We start from the raw sequence: 19,876 nt of genomic DNA on the forward strand, positions 1-19,876 counted from the left end.
AGGGGCCAGGTACTGCACTGGCAAAGGTCACTTGCTCTACCCCTTGAACTGTTTCAGCCTTTTTTTTTGGAAGCACTCTCTCTTGCAATGAGCTTAATTAGAGACAGAGAATGCAGATGGGTGCTGTGGAGCTAATAACTAACTTCGGGGACATAGGAAGGAGAAGTACAGATTCGCAGTCTGTTTTGCTGGGTCTCCCATGTCCCTAGATCTATCTTATTAACAATCTCTCTGAGTTCTCTCTTTATGAAAAACTTCAAGCAGTTTTTCATGTCACCCGCATGCACAATAACAAAATGCTACAAGTTGCACAATATGGCAAAGCTGACACAAACCTCCTGTCTTCCTTACCCTTTTCAGCGGTTTTTCTATCTGCAAGGTGGGGAGGGGGGGAAGGTAGAGGGTTGCTCCCCCTCCTTGCTCTTGTTTTGCCCTCAACCTCCCATAAGCTACTGACAAATATCAGACTGCTGGCTCAGCTGGAGCATTCGCTAAACAAGAGATAAGGATTACTTATATAGGAACTGTAAACCCATCATCAAAACACCTATAATTGCAGGAGAAACCAGTTGTCCAAAATGTGAAGGCCTCACATGAATTTTGCACACAGCCTGGGGCTCTTACTTTCCCCTCTGCCTTGTACTTGTTCAAACAGAAGAAAAAAATCCACCTTTAGCTCAATTAGTAGGGGCCATTTCCTCTATAGGAAGTCTATGTCTCCATAGGTAGTCTATGTCTCCAGGAGAGCAAGCATCTGCCAATTAACTGCATTAAGACAAATACAAAATCCCAGATTTTGAAAGGCTTTCAAAAATGATGCCTCTGGTCCAAGACTTGCCTCCCTACCTACTTCTGCAGATAGTGCAAAGCATTTAACCTCTCTCCCTTTGCTCTGTAGCTTGGCTTCTCTAAGGTCTACCAGACACGCACACTTACAAGGAACTTTTCATTAGAAGCGGGGTTTTTGCCATGGTACACAAATACGAGAGCAGACATAAGCTATCTTTACCCCAATATTGGTCTCTCCATAATCCACCTTCCTTTCTTTGCACCCAGCAGTGACCTAAACTGCTCACCTATAAGATCTGGAATAGTATTTCCAGCAACTCATAGAAGTCAAAGTCAGGCAATAGCCCCTCTGTTTTGGTATGTCAGAAATGCTTGATCTCCACAGCACGCCAGCCCACCTCTGAGTAACAAGGAGTCATTTTTCATATACTTTCACAGAAAGAAGGATAAATGGAGGTTCACGCCTGATAAAGCAGCCATCTCAGCCTGTGATTGAGTCATGACGGCTTCTTCAACCATGATAGCATGGTTTTAAGGAATTCTATTTCTGTGCCCCTCTCTCTTTCCTCTGCAGTCTCATTTTATATTTTAAGCTCAGAGTTTTATTGGGTTTTATTTCTTCAGCCATTACAAAAACTATGGATCATTTGTACCTCTTGAAATTCCCAATGACAGGTACAGTTTGTACTGATCAATGTTGACTTTAAGTTGTTTTGCAGAAACTAGGCAAATGACAGACTATGAACAGAAAGGGCCAGTTAAAGAGGACAGACAACCTGAAGGCTACAAAGGTGACCACTAGTGAGATGAAAACTAAATCTCCAGGTTTAAAAACACGAATGGAAGTTTATCATAAACAGCTGGTTTATGCATGACTTAGATAAGGGGTTAACAGACCACCAGTGCTATTAGTGAATTAATTATTCATTAATTATTTCACTAATTATTATTAATTTGTGAAACTTACTTCACCTCAACTTGTCAGAAGAAAAGAAGATGTCATTTCTGGCCAACATTTCACTCCTTGTGCTGTTCAAGGCAGCAGCAGACTGACAGAGCTGTGGTGAAGGTAAGCAAAGAGCAGAAAGCCATCCAGAAACAGCCAATGTCCTTATACTGTATTGTTTGCATCCATCATAGGGCAAGATAAGAAACGAAAAAGCAACTTCCTGTTCTTGTGAACAAAAATAGACATTTGAGTTCAGTTGTTACAGCTGTAGTGTTCCCCCACTCTCAGCTCGGTGCCTTTTCTTCATACCACCCACAACACTCGGAACAGCTTCCAATTTCCTTTTTACCGAATGACCTAAATCTTTGCAGAACCTATCTTCCCCTTGAAACTTTCCTACATCTGCCAGATTTGGCCTAGTGTCTTTGCACTATTTCATGGCCCAAAACGTCATCCTAGCGCCAGCAAACTACCTGGAAGAGGGCTGTATTTCCTCACATCAAGTCCCTGTGCATTTATGCAGTGTTGTATGCAACAGGAATCTTGAGGATAACTTCCTGCACTATGTGCCATCTTACATCACACGCTCTTTAGATTTCATTACAAAGAGCCCTAATCCTTGCCCAGTCATGCCTAAATATGTCTGCTGCTACAGCTATGACACCAGCATGGCGATGAAGCAGCTGTATGGGGGGAGTTCAAAAAAGTGCAGCAAGCTTCTTTTTTGTTCAACATGCATTTTGTCTCCCTCACACTTATGTTACTTACAGTAAAGCAAATAATTCATGGTCTCAAATATATATATGTTAATTTTGCTGTTAATGTTATTATTAATGTTTAATTAGTCTTTGCTCTGAAGATGAAAAACAGTGAAGCACATAAGTTAGGCTCCTGCAATTACTGTGATTGCACTCACAAAACCAGCTAATTGCACTTGCAAATTACAACTTAGCTATTTGCACATGTACTTCCGCAGTCTGCCGGCACCACCATGATAAATGTGGAGACAGACTGGAAAAAAAATAGGGTGAATTATAGTAATTCTGTGGACCATTATTGGGTCTTTATTTCCCTTCATACACTCTAGGGTTTTCTGATTCTGTTCACATGGCACAAGGGTTTTAAGGTGATCGCATCCTACGATGCATGTGAGACCTGGAGCTGATCCAGGGGCTGTAGGCCCCAAGAGGTGCCATTGTGGTTTCCCTCAGCCAGAATGAGCAAAGAGAGGTCATCAGGTGAGCTGATGGGCACGGGCCTTCTATCCTCACTGCGTCTGCCCTAAAGGGCGTTGCTTCACCCCCTCCAGGTGTGAAGTCCAGCAGGCTCATCCCCTCCGTGGTGCATCAAAGGCTGTTGGCCCTCAACCTCTGCTTTCAGTATGCAAGTGTTTCCTAGTGCCATGGTGGCCCAAAAGCTGGATGTGGGCTGAATGAGATTGATGAAGCTCAAAACAAAATTTGTGGGCATGTCTTCTGCAGAACTTCATATCTTGAGCTAAATGACTGTTACAAAATGGTCTTTTTGGGATACTCATAAATGCTTTTCGATCCAACACAGCACGCTCAGAAACTCCACCATGTCCTTTAGGGAGGTGGGGACACTGAGGTAGCTTTGGCTCTTTACCCCTTTCATCATACCATGCCCTCAGGAGAAACTGAGCATTTGTACAGTGCATGGGTAGCACATCTAATTGCTCAGAGCTCCCTGATGTCTCTATCTGGCAACCCTCAAACCCTTCACAGTGTCACAGCAATGCAGAAAGGACTAGACCCATCAGTAGCCTCCCTAAACGAGAACTGGAGAGAGTCTGCAGTGTCTCTGTGGCACAATTCATTCATAATTGACCACATATTTGACAGGACATTAATATGAGTCAATGGTTGTTAATTTTTTCCTGATGATTCCTTATGAAATGCACATGACCTGGATGTCTGAAGGTAGCAGGAACAAAAGGGTTGATCACAATTCCTTTTCCTGATGAGTAGATTTCATTAAGTCTATTTTGTAGCCATGATGTTCCCCAACAGCAGCAGGGCCTTTGAAGCCTTTCCCTTCCCCCCTCAAAAAATTAAACATTTGCTTGTTTTTCTAATCTTGCTATAGACAGCCTCCACAGGTCACGCACAGAAATGAGGACATGATATTAAAATAAATCTGCACCACATACTCATTTAAACAGAGGGGAAAAAACAAAGCCACAGAGCAGAACTGCAGGAGTGGAATAAAAACCAATAAAGTGCCCCCTCTCTAATTTCTCTGAAGGTCTTTCTAGAGTTTTATTCCCAACAGAGCTCCTTAGATGCCTCGGTTTGCCTGCAGAAACACTCGATATTTCTGTGGTGCAAATCAAAGTGAATTAAACATTAAAGCACTGTGATAGCATAGCAGGTCTGCTATAGGAGCAAAACTGGTTAATGTGGCACTGAAGTTTATGAAGCAGTGGACTGGACTTTCCCTCTTCTCCTTTTCCTTCTTCTTCTTCAGACATATTTACTTATTTATTAGTTCATTCATGCACCCTTCATTGCAAAGCAGTGAAATTTTCTTCCAGTATAACTCTCTCCTTATATTGGTCTGGCACTTGGAATTTTCTGCATATTGCATGACACAGTTACATACACACAACCTGTGGGACATGCTGCATTCTGATGTGTCCTCACAGACAGTGCTTTCCAATACTCCCTCATTAAAAGGCAGCACATTAACTGAATCCCAAACACTGCTTGGAAGAGGAATCCCTCTTCCTTTAATGGAAGGATAAGGGGGGCATAAACACCCACTGTTTGAACATCATTACCACCAAACTTCTTCCATCCCAGGGTATAAAAAGCATCAAAGAGATGTGTTATTCACAGGTGAGACCCTGGAGCACCTTGTGCTGACTCCCATTCTCCTGTCTGACTCACAATGGGGCTGGCAAGCTGACTGGAGATGACCAGGTGTTTTCTGTAGTTTTCTGCTTGGTTCCTTCTCCCCCTTTCTTGACCACAGACACTCCCTGATTGTTTTCCCTTGGTCCCTCAGCCAACCCTGCAAGATTACAAAATGGGAGAGAAGCAAGGACTTGTAAAATGTCAAGGGGAGCCGGCTCTCACACTGGTACCAAAGGGTCTACAGAAGCCGACTCCATACTCAGATGTAACGAAGAAGAGTTTGGCATCTGCACACAACCACAGCAAAAGCTGGAGCTTCTGGAAAGAAATGAAAGAAGTAATTCAGGGGAGCACACTAGAGAGCCAGCAAAGAGAAATAATTCTTAAGGCCAACTAAAGGGAGAGACTCTCAGCCAGGGCCTTGACTTCCATATAGTAGAACTCTGCACTTCAATTAAGCCTAGAGGAAGTTTATCCACTGGAGCTGAATAATGAAACCATCACTCAAAATGATTTCATGTAACTTTTGTTGGTTGTGGTTTTTTTTTCTTTTCAAGAGAGAAGCTGCAAGGCAGTTTAAAGCTCAACTGCATTAAGGTTCATGGGGGCTAGGTCATCTGGAGAAGCTCTGATTCCCTCTGGGCATTTTGATGATTCTCTCCCCTCCCACACATTTCCCTCTCTCTCTCAGCATGTCACATCCATGGCTATCAAGCCCTGACCAGCAATAGCTGAGCAGGTGAACATGATTCGGATTCCATCCTTATTCTCTTTAGAAATATTTAGCAGGTTATCTAAGGATGATTTTGATTAATTATTATGTTGGACAAAAAGTTCAAAGCCTCTTTCAGCACTGGTAAACCCATTCCTTGCCCTTTTTTCATACTGCAGACCTTAATTTCACAGTTTAACTTTACTTCAGAAGGATGATTTTGCATAATCAAAGAGATGGCTTTACATCTTCGTTATGGTCCCTCCACCATTGCGAAAAGGAGATGCAACATGTATGTGTATATATCTGTATACGTGTATATATATATATATATATTTATCTGGGTCAACTCCGGTTGAACACCTCAGCCAAATAATATTCAGCCATGTTCCTGAAGAAAGGACACTACTCATGCACAGATCCCCAATGTCACTAGGATACGACCTAACATGTACTATGTTTGGAAATAATATTTCTGCATTGGAAAGGAAAGGTGGGAAGGACATAGAAATATCCCAGGTGAGTGTTTCTTTTTATTTCAACAGACAAACATACAGAACTGCACTGGAAGCCAGCCAAAAAGCTCACACATAAGCTTGATCAGAAACCGGCAGATCAGATTCCTTTTTTCCCCTGTTATTATTATTTTGAGGACAAAGTCTTGGGGAGCACCAGCATTGAGGAAAATGAACATCAAATGTGTTGTTGTAGTGATACTAATGTGAAGACAGGATGAAATTTTATATCTTAAGTTCATCTATTATCTTTCAAACATTCTGTATGCATGCTTCACTTTCCTTTGAGAGCATGGCCACAGCAAGTATGCACTATCAATTATTTATGAAAATCCTTAGCTTCTTCTGCTCTGATTTCTGACTATAAACATGAATGTGCCTAATCAAGATGAATGGGTGCATCATTGATTCAAAAAATTGCTTCTTTGATTGATAAGCAACTTAAATGGCCTTCACTGCCTGCTTAGTTTGATTTACATTAAGTGCCCAAACTCCTCACTAACATCAGAGCCTCTTTGACCCAAGTATTAGCCAATATCTGTGAAAGAGACTACCTCTCCCCTAAGAGTTCCATAATCTAAACACTCACGAAAAGTTGAGATACAAAGGGGTGAACCAGACTGCCTGCCAACCAAAGCAGGCTACAAGCCAGGCATGGAACATAATCCATATCTTCTGCCTCTCACCAGGGATGGTGGCGTCTTGCCATATTGCTGCAAGCTCTGCAATAGCTTTCACCAATATACTGCTAGTGATTCAGGTTGACTCAATGAAGCTGGCTCTTCTCCACTGCATATGAGATGCTGGAGTTCTATTAACTCACAGTTTCTTTGTCCCTTTCACTGGTTGGCATTATCCCTCAAGAGAGGTTCTCCAACTAACAAAAAAAATTACTTGGTTAAACAGGCAATACAAAAATATAGAAAAGTGTATGTATAGAGGTTTGAAAAGAGCTTGTTTAATCTCACCAATCTAGGTATTCAACTTCAGTTTTGAAATGTTTTCTCAGAATGAATGTTTTTATTGACAGGAAATGTTTGGCTTTTTTCCCCTGAAAATCAATTCTGAGAAAAGTCTGTATACTCCTCAGGCAAACTGCTGACTTAGAGAGCAACAAAAGGATAATAATAATAATCTGACACTACCCTCTCTCAAAAAAAAACCAAAACAAAACAATAAAAAAGCAAGTATCTCGATTCCCCAAGACACCAATGTGTGTAGTGTGGCTAGTCCCCTTTTTTCACCCCTATAATCATTGCACTTCTCAGCAGAGTCAAGGACATGAATTTTTAGTAAGAACATTTCAAAAGGTCTCCTAATGTCCTACCCTCCTGAAAGGGCAGCAGCCTCCTGCACACATGGAATTTCTGCTGAAGCTCAATTCCAGCTATAGGTTTATGTGCCATTTATATGCCTGCACTGGACCTACCTCTTTTTTTCCCTCAGGGAGCACCCCAGGTTTATCCTCATTCCTTACTGTATTCTTCCTCCCTTCCACCCCTAGCATCCTGACCTGTCACACAAGGCTCAAAGAACACCTGACTACTTTCATTTGCAGCAGTAATGCTTTGAGCACACGAAGCTGAATGGGACTAGATGGAACTGCACTTTTGCTATAACATCATGTGGGTGATTTCCATAGACCAAAGCACTCAATACGTAAATAGTGGAAAAGTACCAAGAACAGCTCAGGTCCCCCTTTATCTCAGACAGGATCTGTTTTGCAACGTAGTTGTAGTATAAGTTTGAGTGTAAGATTTCTTATCCTGTTTATTTTCAGGAATTATCCAGCCATAAGGAATTTTATACTGGGAAAATCTGACTTAATAATGGACCACATGAAAGCACCCAGTTAATACAGCAAAGGCCATATTTTGATGTCAGAAGTTCAAAACTCAGTGCAGAAGGACAGAAGCCTCATTTAAACTGCCCTCTGGATAAAATTCCTCAAACTTCTTATTTAGCATGAGCATAACTGTGACAGATAGACAAAGCATGTTCCACATTACAGTATCGCATGAGCTAATGCAAATTATTTATAGAATCACAGCACCATAGAATGCTTTGGATTGGAAGGGAGCTTAAAGAGCACCTACTTCCAACCCCCCTTCCATAGGCTTTGATAGACCAGGTTGCTCTAAGCCCCATCCACCCTGGCCTTCAACACTTCCAGGGATGGGGCATTCACAGCTTCTCTGGGTAACCTGTTCCAGTGCCTCACTACCCTTACAATAAAGAATTTCTTCCTAATATTTAATCTAAATCTACTTTCAGTCTGGAGACATTTCCTCTTGTCCTATCACTACAAACACTTGTAAAAAGTCCCTTTCCAGCTCTCCTGTAGACCTCTTTTAGGTACTGGAAGGCTGCTGTAAGATCTCCCCAGAGCCTTCTCTTCTTCAGGCTGAACAACTCCATCTCTCTCAGTTTGTCTTCATAGGAGAGGTGGTCCAGCCCTGTGATCACTTTTGTGGTCCTCCTCTGGACTCATTTCGACAGTGCCGTGTACTTTGCTGGAGTGATAGTGGAACTGTGTTCCATTGACAGAGTCTCTGTCACCATGGGTTTAAATGTTGCAACTCGCACCTAAAAATACAAATAAAACCATAAAAGGCACTAAAAACAGGGACACTATGGCAAGGGTTTACGGTTATAATGGAAAACAGGAAATACTTTCATAGGCAAAAATCTGGGAGACAGTAGAGGGAGAACTTAAAACTATATGCACACACTTTTCAGGAATGCAGACCTTTTTAAGGCACATTTCTAGCATTCTGTTATCAAAAACCTTTTAAAATATTCAGACATGATTAGATCAAACATTTCCCTACAAAGCCCAACGAATGAGGTATGGCATTTCAGCTGTCTGAAAGACATGACTGCAGAGTGAAGCCTAGGGGAGGAGAAGAGACTTTAAGCTTCACTGACATATACTCCATATAAAAGGCATGCTAGGCAGACTTTTTGGGTCAGTGGTAATCAGCAAGAACATTAAAGACTAGCTGTACTGTAACCATGGAAAAAAATCTCTTTTTATTCTCACATAGCAGAAGCAGTCACAATGGCTGTGCTGAGCAGCCAAGTGAGAGGCCACTTACTCTCCAGCCCAGTCCTACTGAAGCCAATGGTTCTCCAACAGCTACACCAGTGAGTGAAGTCAGCTCACCAGAGCCCGAAGACACCATTGTGCTCCTAAGCTGCCTAGGTACACTCTGTTTTTGCACCACCTGGTTAAGGAGACAGCTTAAGCAGAGATGGATCTAATGAAAATGTTCCTCCCCACCAAAACCACAGCAGTGAACATAAAAGTGCATCAATAATTGGTATTGAACTAATGCGTCACCAGTCCCCTGATTTGCACACTAAGGAAAACTGTTACATTTATGAGGTGCTGTGTGTTGCTAAAATCAGATGGTAAGAGGCTCATATCCCTTGCTCAGGTTTGCATTCTTTTCTCCTTGCTCTGTTTGAATTTTTTCAGCTGAAAGCAAGACTGTCTCACTGACTGTCAAGTCATTCAAATCCCAGATTTCACTTCCTATCAAAACAGCACACGATGACAAGAAGCAGATTCTTCTTTTACTCCATCAGAGTTTTTCCCTCAAATTAATCACTCACCCTATGAGCCATTAAAGGAACTGAAATCTATACACAGCACTTGAATAGATACTGCACTTGAGTATATGTAAATAGGCTCCACTGTTACATAGTCTGCTGTTTGAATGGGATTTCAATTACCTTACGATCAATTGGAAATTGTACTTGGATGACATAGGGTCCTTTCTCAAATGCAAAACATACAACTTTAAAATGAGCCCCATTCCTTCAAAATAGACCCCCAGTAACCAGATACGGTCTCTTCAGAGATTGTTCTTAGGTGTGGCTGGCTTAAAGAAGGTTTAAATCTTTGCTAAACTTGCATTAACAAACAAAATCAGAACTTCATCATGAGTAAGACAGTATAGAGGCTATCAAAAACCTTCCAGCAAAATACATACATCCTTGAAAAGAGTTTGGATACTCCCTTCTCATGTTTAGCCCCCTCTAACGCCTGTCTGCCTCATCACTCAGTGCTACCTTAATCAAGAGGCACGATAGGCCCAAGTAAGTTTGATTTTAAATCAAACTCAGGAGAATCAGGAGAAAACTTCATGAAGAGATCCCTTGAACAAAACCCATGAAACCTTCCATCACATGGTGAAGACTTGCTACCACTAAGTTCCCAAAGGATCTGGCTCCAAACCCTGCAAAGATCTTGCAAGACCATCTCATATGTAGAGTCATAACTTGTGTCTTCCCCAAAGCCATCTGACAGGATGAAGTTACAAACATGGATATTTGCTTGCTCATTCCACAGTCTTAGTGATGTGCATAGCTACTTTTAGGAGAAAAACAAGGAAGCAGTCACCTGGCACTCAGTGTGTAGGGAAACATCCAGGTAGACACACAGAGCTAAGGAATGCAGCAAATAATTCAATGCAGAAACCAGAAGCCTGGGTTTTAGCAGGTACCTGGAGCTCCCACAATTAAAATTCTAATAGCACAGGCTCAAAATACAGAAAGGCATGGAAAATAACAGAAGAGAAATGCTTTGTCTCAATGAAAGCATCTCCTAATGTTTAAGGAATGACAGAATTACCTACATGCATTGCAATTACTGACCACCTTCCTTTTCCTCTGTTCCTGGAGCCAGAGCACCTGCACACCATTACAACATTACAGGTCTCATTTTGTGTGTGTTGTGAGCATTATTATGTTAGACTGAGCTCACCATTCCATCCTGGAAGAGCTCTGTTTTTTGGGAAACTACTGGCTGGTGTTTTTTACCCATCAGGACCAAGGTGTCAAGCATATAATGCGGCTTTTTGAGCAAGTAAAGAGGCTCTTGCTGGCATAGAGGCAAATGAGCAGCTTTCCCAGGAGTGTTTTCACAGGACACCAGCTCAATATTTAAAAAAAAAATAAAAATAAGTCAAGGATTATGTATGATGAACAGCTGGAGAATGTTAAACATATTTTACTTTAGGTTTGGCAGGGTTTAGTAAATCATGATTTAATCACATTCCCAGGCCATCACTGCAAGTGAACTCTGGAAATGCTCAATAAGACATAAAGAAAGGATAAACAGAAGAATGGAAAAGACACTTCACCAGGAAGGACACAGTCATTTGTTATTCAGCTTTGGAGTGAAACAAATGTGAATAAGTCTCAGAAAGCAGAGATGTGAACAGCTATGAAAGAAGACCGTGTCACCTTCCTCCCTCAATCACAGGCACACTTCAGCTGCAAACCTGGCCTGGACCTCTGGGTGGGTGTCTCCACCCTGCACACACACAGTCACACGCAGAGCTGTAGGCTCCAGAACGCTTTAATGTGAACTGCCTATTCCTTACTGCAATAAGACTTCAATGTCAGGAAACGCTGCCAGCTTTTTCAATCAGCTAGGCAGTGCATAAGCCCAGATAAATTCAAATTAGTTCCATGCAAGTTTTGAGGAATACTGTCATATGCTTTCCTGAAGATTAAGGGAGAAGTCAGTGAAAGCTGTGAAACTGACTTCAGTGGCACAATGTTTAGCTGTCTGAGCACTGCATTTACCTTATTCAAGCAATTTTAATAGCTGTAATAAGTAAGCCAATGCTCTGATTTATTCTTTATTAACACCACTCGTTCATTATTTGTGGTTTCACTACCTTCTAGAAGCCAGAGGTTTATAGATACTGGGTCAAACCCAGAAGCAAGGCTTATAAAACTGGTATTTACTTGGGTAAATTATATTCTACAAAATTGTCTTAACTCCAAAAGAAATGCAAAAACAAAATGTTAAACTGGAGGTCAAAGTGATCATGTCTGAGTCATTGCACAAACCACACCATCTTCTGCCCTCCTACTAACTGCTTGAGCTCAGTCTTCAGTCCTTTGACTGGGTTTCTAGATTACAAGACATGGGCCTGTGAGACAGCGCAGAAGCTTGCTCCATCCACTCTACACAAACCGGATGTGGCAGCACCTCCCAAAAAACAAACAATGTCACCAGAAGTTGACCAAGCCAATGTAAAAGAATGTGCCATGACTCTTCTCCAGAGCAGTCCATTTCCAGTAAGGTGCCCCCCTGGAATTTCCTGAAACAGAGCAGATGCCCCTGTATTTATCAGCGCTCAGTAGATCTCCCTTTCATCAGTGGTCCAAAAGTTGAGGTGAGGAGCTCCCCAGTTGCTCGATGACCCACTTGACATAATTTTGAACTTGTCACTTCCTAATTTGCTTCTATGTTTCCAACATCCCTCTACTGTACCCAGCTCTTGTGGTTTCCTTCATGACAAACTACAGTAACCCAGGGTTCCAGTCAGTGGCCTAATAGTGTAATAGTGTAAATTTTATGTGGCTTTAAGTTCAATATTTCCACTGTCTTTTTTTTATTTTACATTTACATTATTTTCCAAGAAAATAGCATAAAAATAAAGAATTCATTTCCCAATCCATTTTTTTACATGCTTGTGACTTTTCATATTATAAAAAATGTTTACACCACAATGTAAACATTTTAAACCCTTGTTTTTTATTCTTCATATCTCAGGTTTTTACAAGAACTTCACAGAAATTTTGGTGTTTTCAGTAACAAAACTTCCATTCTAATGGAAATTCTTGTGAAATCACTGCTTACAAACTGAGCTGATGTAAATTAAAGAAGAAAACCCTACCTAGTGTCTTTTATTCTTTCCTCTGCCCTGAAACAAACTCCTCTCCCTTGCTTAATAATATGCAAGTTACAAAGAAAATAAAGTTATACAACATTTTACAATACAAAGAAGTTTGCCAAGCATTTTGTTTTAAAGGATAGACTGAGACAAAGTGGCAAACATCAGCTCTTACCAACACAGCTAAGTCTCCTAGCAAATAGCTAGATTGTCTTCAATTAGCTTTTTTAAGCATTTAGTTTTTAAAGCATTCATGCACAGCTGCTTGATTACTTCTAATGGTTTGTCCAGAAAGATTGTTCAAACAATCATAGAATTGAAGGCTTGAGGGCTTTCTTATCTATGTGAGAATATTTTTTTCAAGCTTACTCTTATTGAACATTTACACTCCCCAACTCTTGAAGCAAGATGGCACAGTTGGCAGAATACAATGAAACCAATCAAGGACTGCAGTTGGGCCATGCTTTGAAAGTCAGACATTGAAACTTAAATACAAGGAGCTCACAAGTCAATTGTGATGGACTTGCATGTTACCAGTTACATGACATAAAAAAAAATGTCATGTTCACAAAATGTTATCAGTTTTGGCCCAGGAAAACACAGTTTTCTAAAAATTAACAACCAAATGAACAAATTCAACATGCACTCAATTTGTCCTGTCTTGGGACTACTTGTGCTCAGTCAGATTCCTGCAAGGAACTGGCTGGTTTTCTGGAAGGAAGATATTAAAGACTGTGGTAGAAGTTAATCCTTTTCGTTTAAGCACATTTTAAAGGCTGCTGCCAGCCACTAAGATATAAGACAACACATACCACCTCTTCAAAAGGGAAAACTAGGAAAAAAACATAATAAGGAAAGGAAAAGCCACAAATTGCAGTCCTCATCTTAATCATTCTTTGGACAGCAGTGGCAACTAGGCTGAAACACAAACAGTCTCCATTCAGAATTAAGTCAGTTTTTCACTTCAGAATATACACTTCAAAAATCAGTGTGTTTACCCATTATCAGGACCTAAATATGATACTTCCTGCCATTGTAAGCACTACACAAACGGCTTCAGTTCAGACACATAAGCCGAGACAGTGTGTACTAAAGGCTTTCCTCCCAGCCCTGTGGCTTGTGGTACCTGCAGGAGTCCCAGGACAGAAAAGATGACCTCAGTGGGCAGCTGTACCCCCATCACACCCAAAGCCAGTTACCAGAGGCCCACGCCAACCAACAGTAACAACAGCCCTTGTGGGACCACTGATTAGTTCCTTCAGTGTGGACAATGGCCAAGACGGCACCCCCACTGAAATTCATGGTAAAACCAGGACATCATGCTGGATGCCCACCGGAAGCTGAGACAACAGTGCCATCACTTTAGCCACCTCAGAGAGTGCGGGAGACACCAAAAAAAAAAAAAAAAAAAAGAAAATTAAAATTAAACCTAATGGAGGATTTTGCTGTGAAGTCTTAAACTGAAAGAAAATTCCTTCAGAGACTGATAAATATGATTCGCAGCTTTTATCTAAGCATCAGCTCAAAGTATTTCCTTCTTTTCTAGTTAAAATAGGGATTTGAGTACCAGAACAATGATCTCTAGTCAAAGACTCTCACAGACGGAGGGATCACACCAACTCATTTCCTACTGGAACAATGAAATCAAACCAAGGTTTGGGAGACCATCGTTTGTTGCTATTATTTGAGCTGGCACCATGCGCACTCTGCAGTACTTTGATGTGGCTGCCTTAGGCAGCCCATAACAGAAGTAATAGTATTGTAAAATATAAACAATCCTAGTTAGCAGTTTGGGAAAGGATAAAAAAAAAAATCCAGAGCCCCTGCTTTTGGAGCAAGAACCAGTATACTGCCTTCTCTACTTGCAGGGCCTGGTAAAATAACCCCAAATTTTAGCAGTGCCAAGACTGTGCTCCTGAACGTGATGAAATGCTATATGTGTGCCAGCACAGAGACTCCCCTGAGCCAAAATGAGCAATGCAGTGCTATCCTAGAGTTACCTCAAGTGTCCCCATGATTGCAGATGAAAGGGTTCTCCTGCTGACATAGAGGCTTTAAAAACTTTAAGTTGCCAATGAAAGTGATAATCACGAAAATAAATTTAAGTGTTGAGAAAATAATGCTCACATTCCAGTGCACCCCTGACACATAGGAGTAGATAATTTTTTAACTCATTTACTGCTTTTCAAGTGCACATTGCAATGAAAGGGTAAAAAAGTGGGCACTGGAAAGAGCCACGGAGCACACCTAATAGCAGACAAACCCACACAACACATGCTACGTGACCAGCCAGGCATCCATCCTCCCAAATGAATGGAAAACAGAACAGATGTACACAATAGTAGTACTTAGGAGTACTACTACTTTCTTGATTCTGCACCAGCTCCCTTTTACCTCCTTGGACCTTCTTACCTCTCTTCTTTTCACTGCCAACCTCATCCAGTGCCTCTTGAAATCAGCAGGCTTCCTGCTACTGCTTTCAACAGCCTTCAGTCAGACTCAACAACAATTAAGGCTCTGCCAGTATGAGCAAACTCCACCAAGTGAGGAATTTCCATCATGAGATGTGATATGCATGGGAAGGCATGGCCAGCAATGCTTGGAGACAAGGTCTGCCATAGCGGAGTTGAACCAGGAGGTGGAACAGAATGCCTAAAATCACAGAAATCCCAGTTTAGCAAAGGAAGACATAACCTAGCCTTGAGATGGGAGGGCAAAACTGACTTTGTTTTAATAACTGCAGTTCTGCCAGAGAAAAATAAAGGCAGCACATGTCACAGAAGTAGAATAAATTTAATGGCATTAATGCTAAGAAGCAGAGGGCTCCAAGTGAATCCAAAGAGGTTATTGTTCTTCTACTATCAATCGCTGTGCTAAAAGCCTTTTGTATTTTAAAGCCTGAAGCCAAGCTCACAAGTCTTAAGATGCATTAGATCAAAGGAAACGGTTTATAGAAAAACAGACAGATTTAAGGACATAACCAAACATATCTATTTACAGGTTTAATCCTTCAGGCATTGGTTGTATTACTCAGTCTGTACATGGACAATGGTATTGATGGTGGTGCTGCTCCAACTCCCTTATTAAAAAACATTCAGATGGAGATGTAAACATTGAGTTGTGTTTTCTAGAAGTAAATTTATAGCTATCAAAACCAGACAGTATTCCTCACTTCCTTTATCGCATTATTTCCAGATAGATGGAATGCATGATATGAAATGCTGGTCATAAAATATGCAACTTGTGATTAATAAAATGAAGACAGGTTTTAACTAAGTCTATTCAGTAGCTTAAGAGATTAAAAGCATTAAAGAAGAGTGTCAGGGGGGAAGAATTAAAAATATGGCGGCTCCTTACCATTCATCCAGATTCCTGTAATTTAGAAATGAGTTCGCAAGAGGAATGTCAAGAGAAAAATATCTAAGCACTGTCACATGCATTGGCCAATTTTGAAAGAAAAATTTCTCAATTCAACCAGTTTTAACTGTTATTCTTTTATAATTTTTCACTTTCTTCGCAAAAATAGAAGGTACTGTCACTGCCAGGTATCACTACCACTTCCAGATAAAACAGCAAAATCTACCAAGACCTCCCCCATAAAAATAGGGGGAAAAAAAGTACATGGTGAAAGCAGCAGTAAAAATCTTTGAGCAGGATGGAAAACTGCCTCTTACTGCACTTACAGAAAATAGCAATATGCCTATCAGGAAGTCCTCTAGACAGACAACCCACAATTTATTTATGTTTTGGATTTATTTTAAGGTGCTGAGATCAGTTTCAAGTAAATTCACCTTAAAAGGGAGATCATATGCTAATCTCTGTCCGTTATTGCCAAGCCCAAGTATTTAGAGATCAGTAGTCAAATGCTATTGGCTCCTAAAACAGAATCCGCATACATATCATCCAGATAAAAGTGCCAGGGCTCTGTAGGTTGTTTATTAAAGGGTAGTTTAGTGCTTTTCATTTACCTTCAGGGCTGTGAACCTCTAGAGTTCAAAATACTAATGTTTACAAATAAACTAGCTAGTTTCTAACTTGTTTCTTCTTAAACATGAAGAACTAATGTTCAAATGAACATATGATTCTAGTTTTTGGCAGTCCAACATGGTCAATAAAATCACAGAAGTTGGCAATACTGCCCAGAGTGACAGCAAGCCTTAAACCAAGGGCAACAGTTCATCTACCATTTTACAAGGTCCCCTTCCATCAGTGTTTTTGCAGAGTTACTAGCAGCACCTCTCAAATAATACAGCCTATGCTAGCACAAAGTGAATAAGATTAATAAAATAGCTGTTAATGGCATTCAGGGACAACGTTGTAGCAAAGAGAACAAAATGCTTTAGCTTCATTTGCATGCTTGGCAAAGTGTGCATGGCACACTGCATTTTTCTTGTGCACAGTTTTCACTTAAACTCAGTGAAGACCTTATAGAGTGCCTCAGCTTCACTGTTTCACTCATTCTCATCTTTCAGAGGCCACAACTTATTCCTAGGCTATCCACTTTTTCCTCACATCAGGAAGTGACAAAGGGTCCAAAACCAATCAAACTAATTTCCACACAGATGAAGCAAGCAGCACAATTACATACTTTTTTTACTGTAAAGAGATCTCTCTGAAAGCTTCAGTGTTTTAAGCACAAAACAGTGTCTCTGCTTGCAAAAAAACAAGCATACAAAAAACCCAAGGGGAGGTCAAACCATAGGCACAGAAATATTTGGGACTGTGCCACAGGTTGTGGAGCAATCACACTGGTCCACTATGCCTGTTTCACAACAATAGACCTCTCAGGTATCTTCCTTCCCAATTAGCAGAAAAGCCCTAAGTCATGTCATGGAAAAGGGGATGCACCTCAGTACTACACTACTTACTGGGAGATGTATCACAACCCTTGCCTCTGGTCTGCCACTGAGCAGTCCTGCCTCTCATTAGAAGTTTCCTGTTAGGTGGTGTAACCCAACTGCATCACAGCAATCCTTTTTCACCAGATCCAGTTAATTCCAGTACATATGGTCAGTCACAGGATGCTATTGAAATATGTATGAAATTCAAGTCTGGCTGCTAGGAAGGAGCAGGCAGAAGTCAAGTGTGGGGTCTCAAAGTAATATAAGCACCAGTCTGCTCCAAGCTAGGCAGAAATCACACAGTGCTCTTGAACCACAGTTTCTGAAGCCAGAGTATTGAGGCTTTCTCCAAAGTAAATCCATTTATTTGTAGCTAGGAAATCTACACCTAGCAGCCCTGACTCTGGAATAAAAGTAAGATAAACATGGAGGCAGTAACAAAGTATGGGTACTAGGAGGTAATGAAGAACCCATTAGTTTAATGTTCTCACTTTTAAGCTAGATGACCTCAGCCATGCACACAGTACATAAAGGAGAAAAGTTAGCACCGATTTTCTCAGCAGTCCACTAAAAGACCATAACCATGCTAGTCTTCAAAAATAAATGCCATTCAAAGGGGTCAACTTCCAGAAAACAGTGGCAACCCACATGAAACATATGGCCCTGTGCTGAAAGGCTACTGCAGTACTTCCAAACCGCACAGAAGCTCAGTTCCAATCCTAGCCTGACTTCAGGCCTGCACAGGGATGCAGCCCCACTCCGCACGTTTGTAACCATATTCCAAAAACAGCCATCAGCCTCCTTCCTCCACGAATATTTGCAGACATTATCCTCACTCCCCCATCACTGCTACATGCAGCCTAAGTCTCCCAAGTGAGGTTACCCTTTGAGGGCAAACACTTCCTTCTGAAAGGCCCTGCCACGTGCCTCCTGGCATCGGAATGAGAAATCCACACACCCTGGTGACTGATAGACAGTAGGTGACTATTTTGCTGTGGGACATGGGGTCTCGAAGTTGAGTTCAGGCATTCAGGCTCTAGACAATCAATTCTCAGCTGCATACTGCAGCAAGTGGCCATATTAACATCACTGGCATCACTTCTACCTCCATGCCAAGACAGGACAGCCACTTTCTTCCTGTAGTATATCCCAAAACATTCCAAAAGGCAGGTCACACTTAAGGAAATCCCCAGCAGAGCTAGAGCATCACTTTATCCAGTTCTGCATCAACATGGGGACAAGAACACAACTGTGAGAGAGTTAATTGTCCCAGTGTGGGTATTTTTCTTTATTTTTACCTTACATGGAGTAAAAGAAAGTAATTCGGGAGCACAGGTATATGCTAACCCAGGTCCACAAGGACCAAAGCCTTTTTACCACCAAATCATCCATTCCACAAATTTTTTTTCCACATGCTTACAGTTAAGGTGATTTGTTTGAGCTTAGTTTTTTGGTTTGGTCTTGAAATGAAAAATGCGAAACTGTAAAACTGAATGTTTAGGAAGTCGTTTATATGAAACAAAGTATCCTGCACTGTTTTAATTTTCTTGCTGACATTCACATGGGTTCCTCACAGCACATTTGTCAAACATTGCCCTTTACATTGCCCTATAAAACCATACTCACAGCCAAATTTACCTTTATAGCACTTAATATAGAGGACAGAAACAGTAGCGTGCATATGTTTTCTTAAGTTCCTGAATCATAGCAAAAAGATGTGATTTTGAACATTTCAAGACAAAGATGTAAACATTAGCCCCTTTGATACAGATAGGAGGAGGCTTGTACCTACTGACTGAGCTCCTAACATTCAGTAAGAAAACATGTAAAATGAAGCATGTAGCCCATTTACTCAAGAAAAGAAAGGTAACACTGTTCCCAAGCTCAGTACCACTGATTAGCAGAATATACCCTCATCCACTGCTACTGTATAGCCTAGACATACATAGGCCCTAAGTTCCATAATTAGTGTCCTCTGTTACAAAGATAGAGTATACATTCATGTCAGAATGGAGGGGAGAAGGACAGGGGTGGGGGAAGATACTTTTTCTGTATAAAAGAAGCTACTGTATTTCGCTGGCTCTCTACAGACGGGTTCTGTAGGTGGCCATTTAAACAACAAAGGAAGTTCAAGGGTTCAAAACAGACTTCTGTTTCTTAATACACAGAAATCTGCATTTTTAAACTCAGTCTCCCTGCTGTGCAATTATGTATGAATTTAAGACCAGTCCTTTTCTTACAAGAGGCTGTGTTGTGCAAGTGGGAGACAAAATCAGGTCACTCAATCATGAGAAGTAAATTTCCCCCCACCAGTCGCTGCACTCCTGAGAGAGACAAAAAGGAAAAGACAGATTTTATTCCCTGTTCAGACTAGTCCAATTTCTAATCATATCATCTGGAATTTTGAATACCTTTTCCATTTCCCTTCAGACTCGGGTACTAACGTGGGAACCTAATTAAACCATAAGTATTGCTGTGTAAAGACCAACACTGTGT

At 41.1% G+C, this 19,876-nt stretch overlaps 1 protein-coding gene across 2 annotated transcripts in view; it reads right to left on the reverse strand.

The window, feature by feature from the left end:
- Positions 1-19,876, reverse strand: part of NHS (NHS actin remodeling regulator) — a 261,229-nt gene that overhangs the window by 218,250 nt on the left and 23,103 nt on the right. The gene's annotated exons all lie outside the window — the stretch shown is intronic.

The sequence above is a fragment of the Pipra filicauda genome, unplaced genomic scaffold (assembly GCF_003945595.2).
Source record: "Pipra filicauda isolate LSUMZ 115617 unplaced genomic scaffold, ASM394559v2 scaffold12_size5214236_pilon, whole genome shotgun sequence".
NCBI lineage: Eukaryota > Metazoa > Chordata > Aves > Passeriformes > Pipridae > Pipra > Pipra filicauda.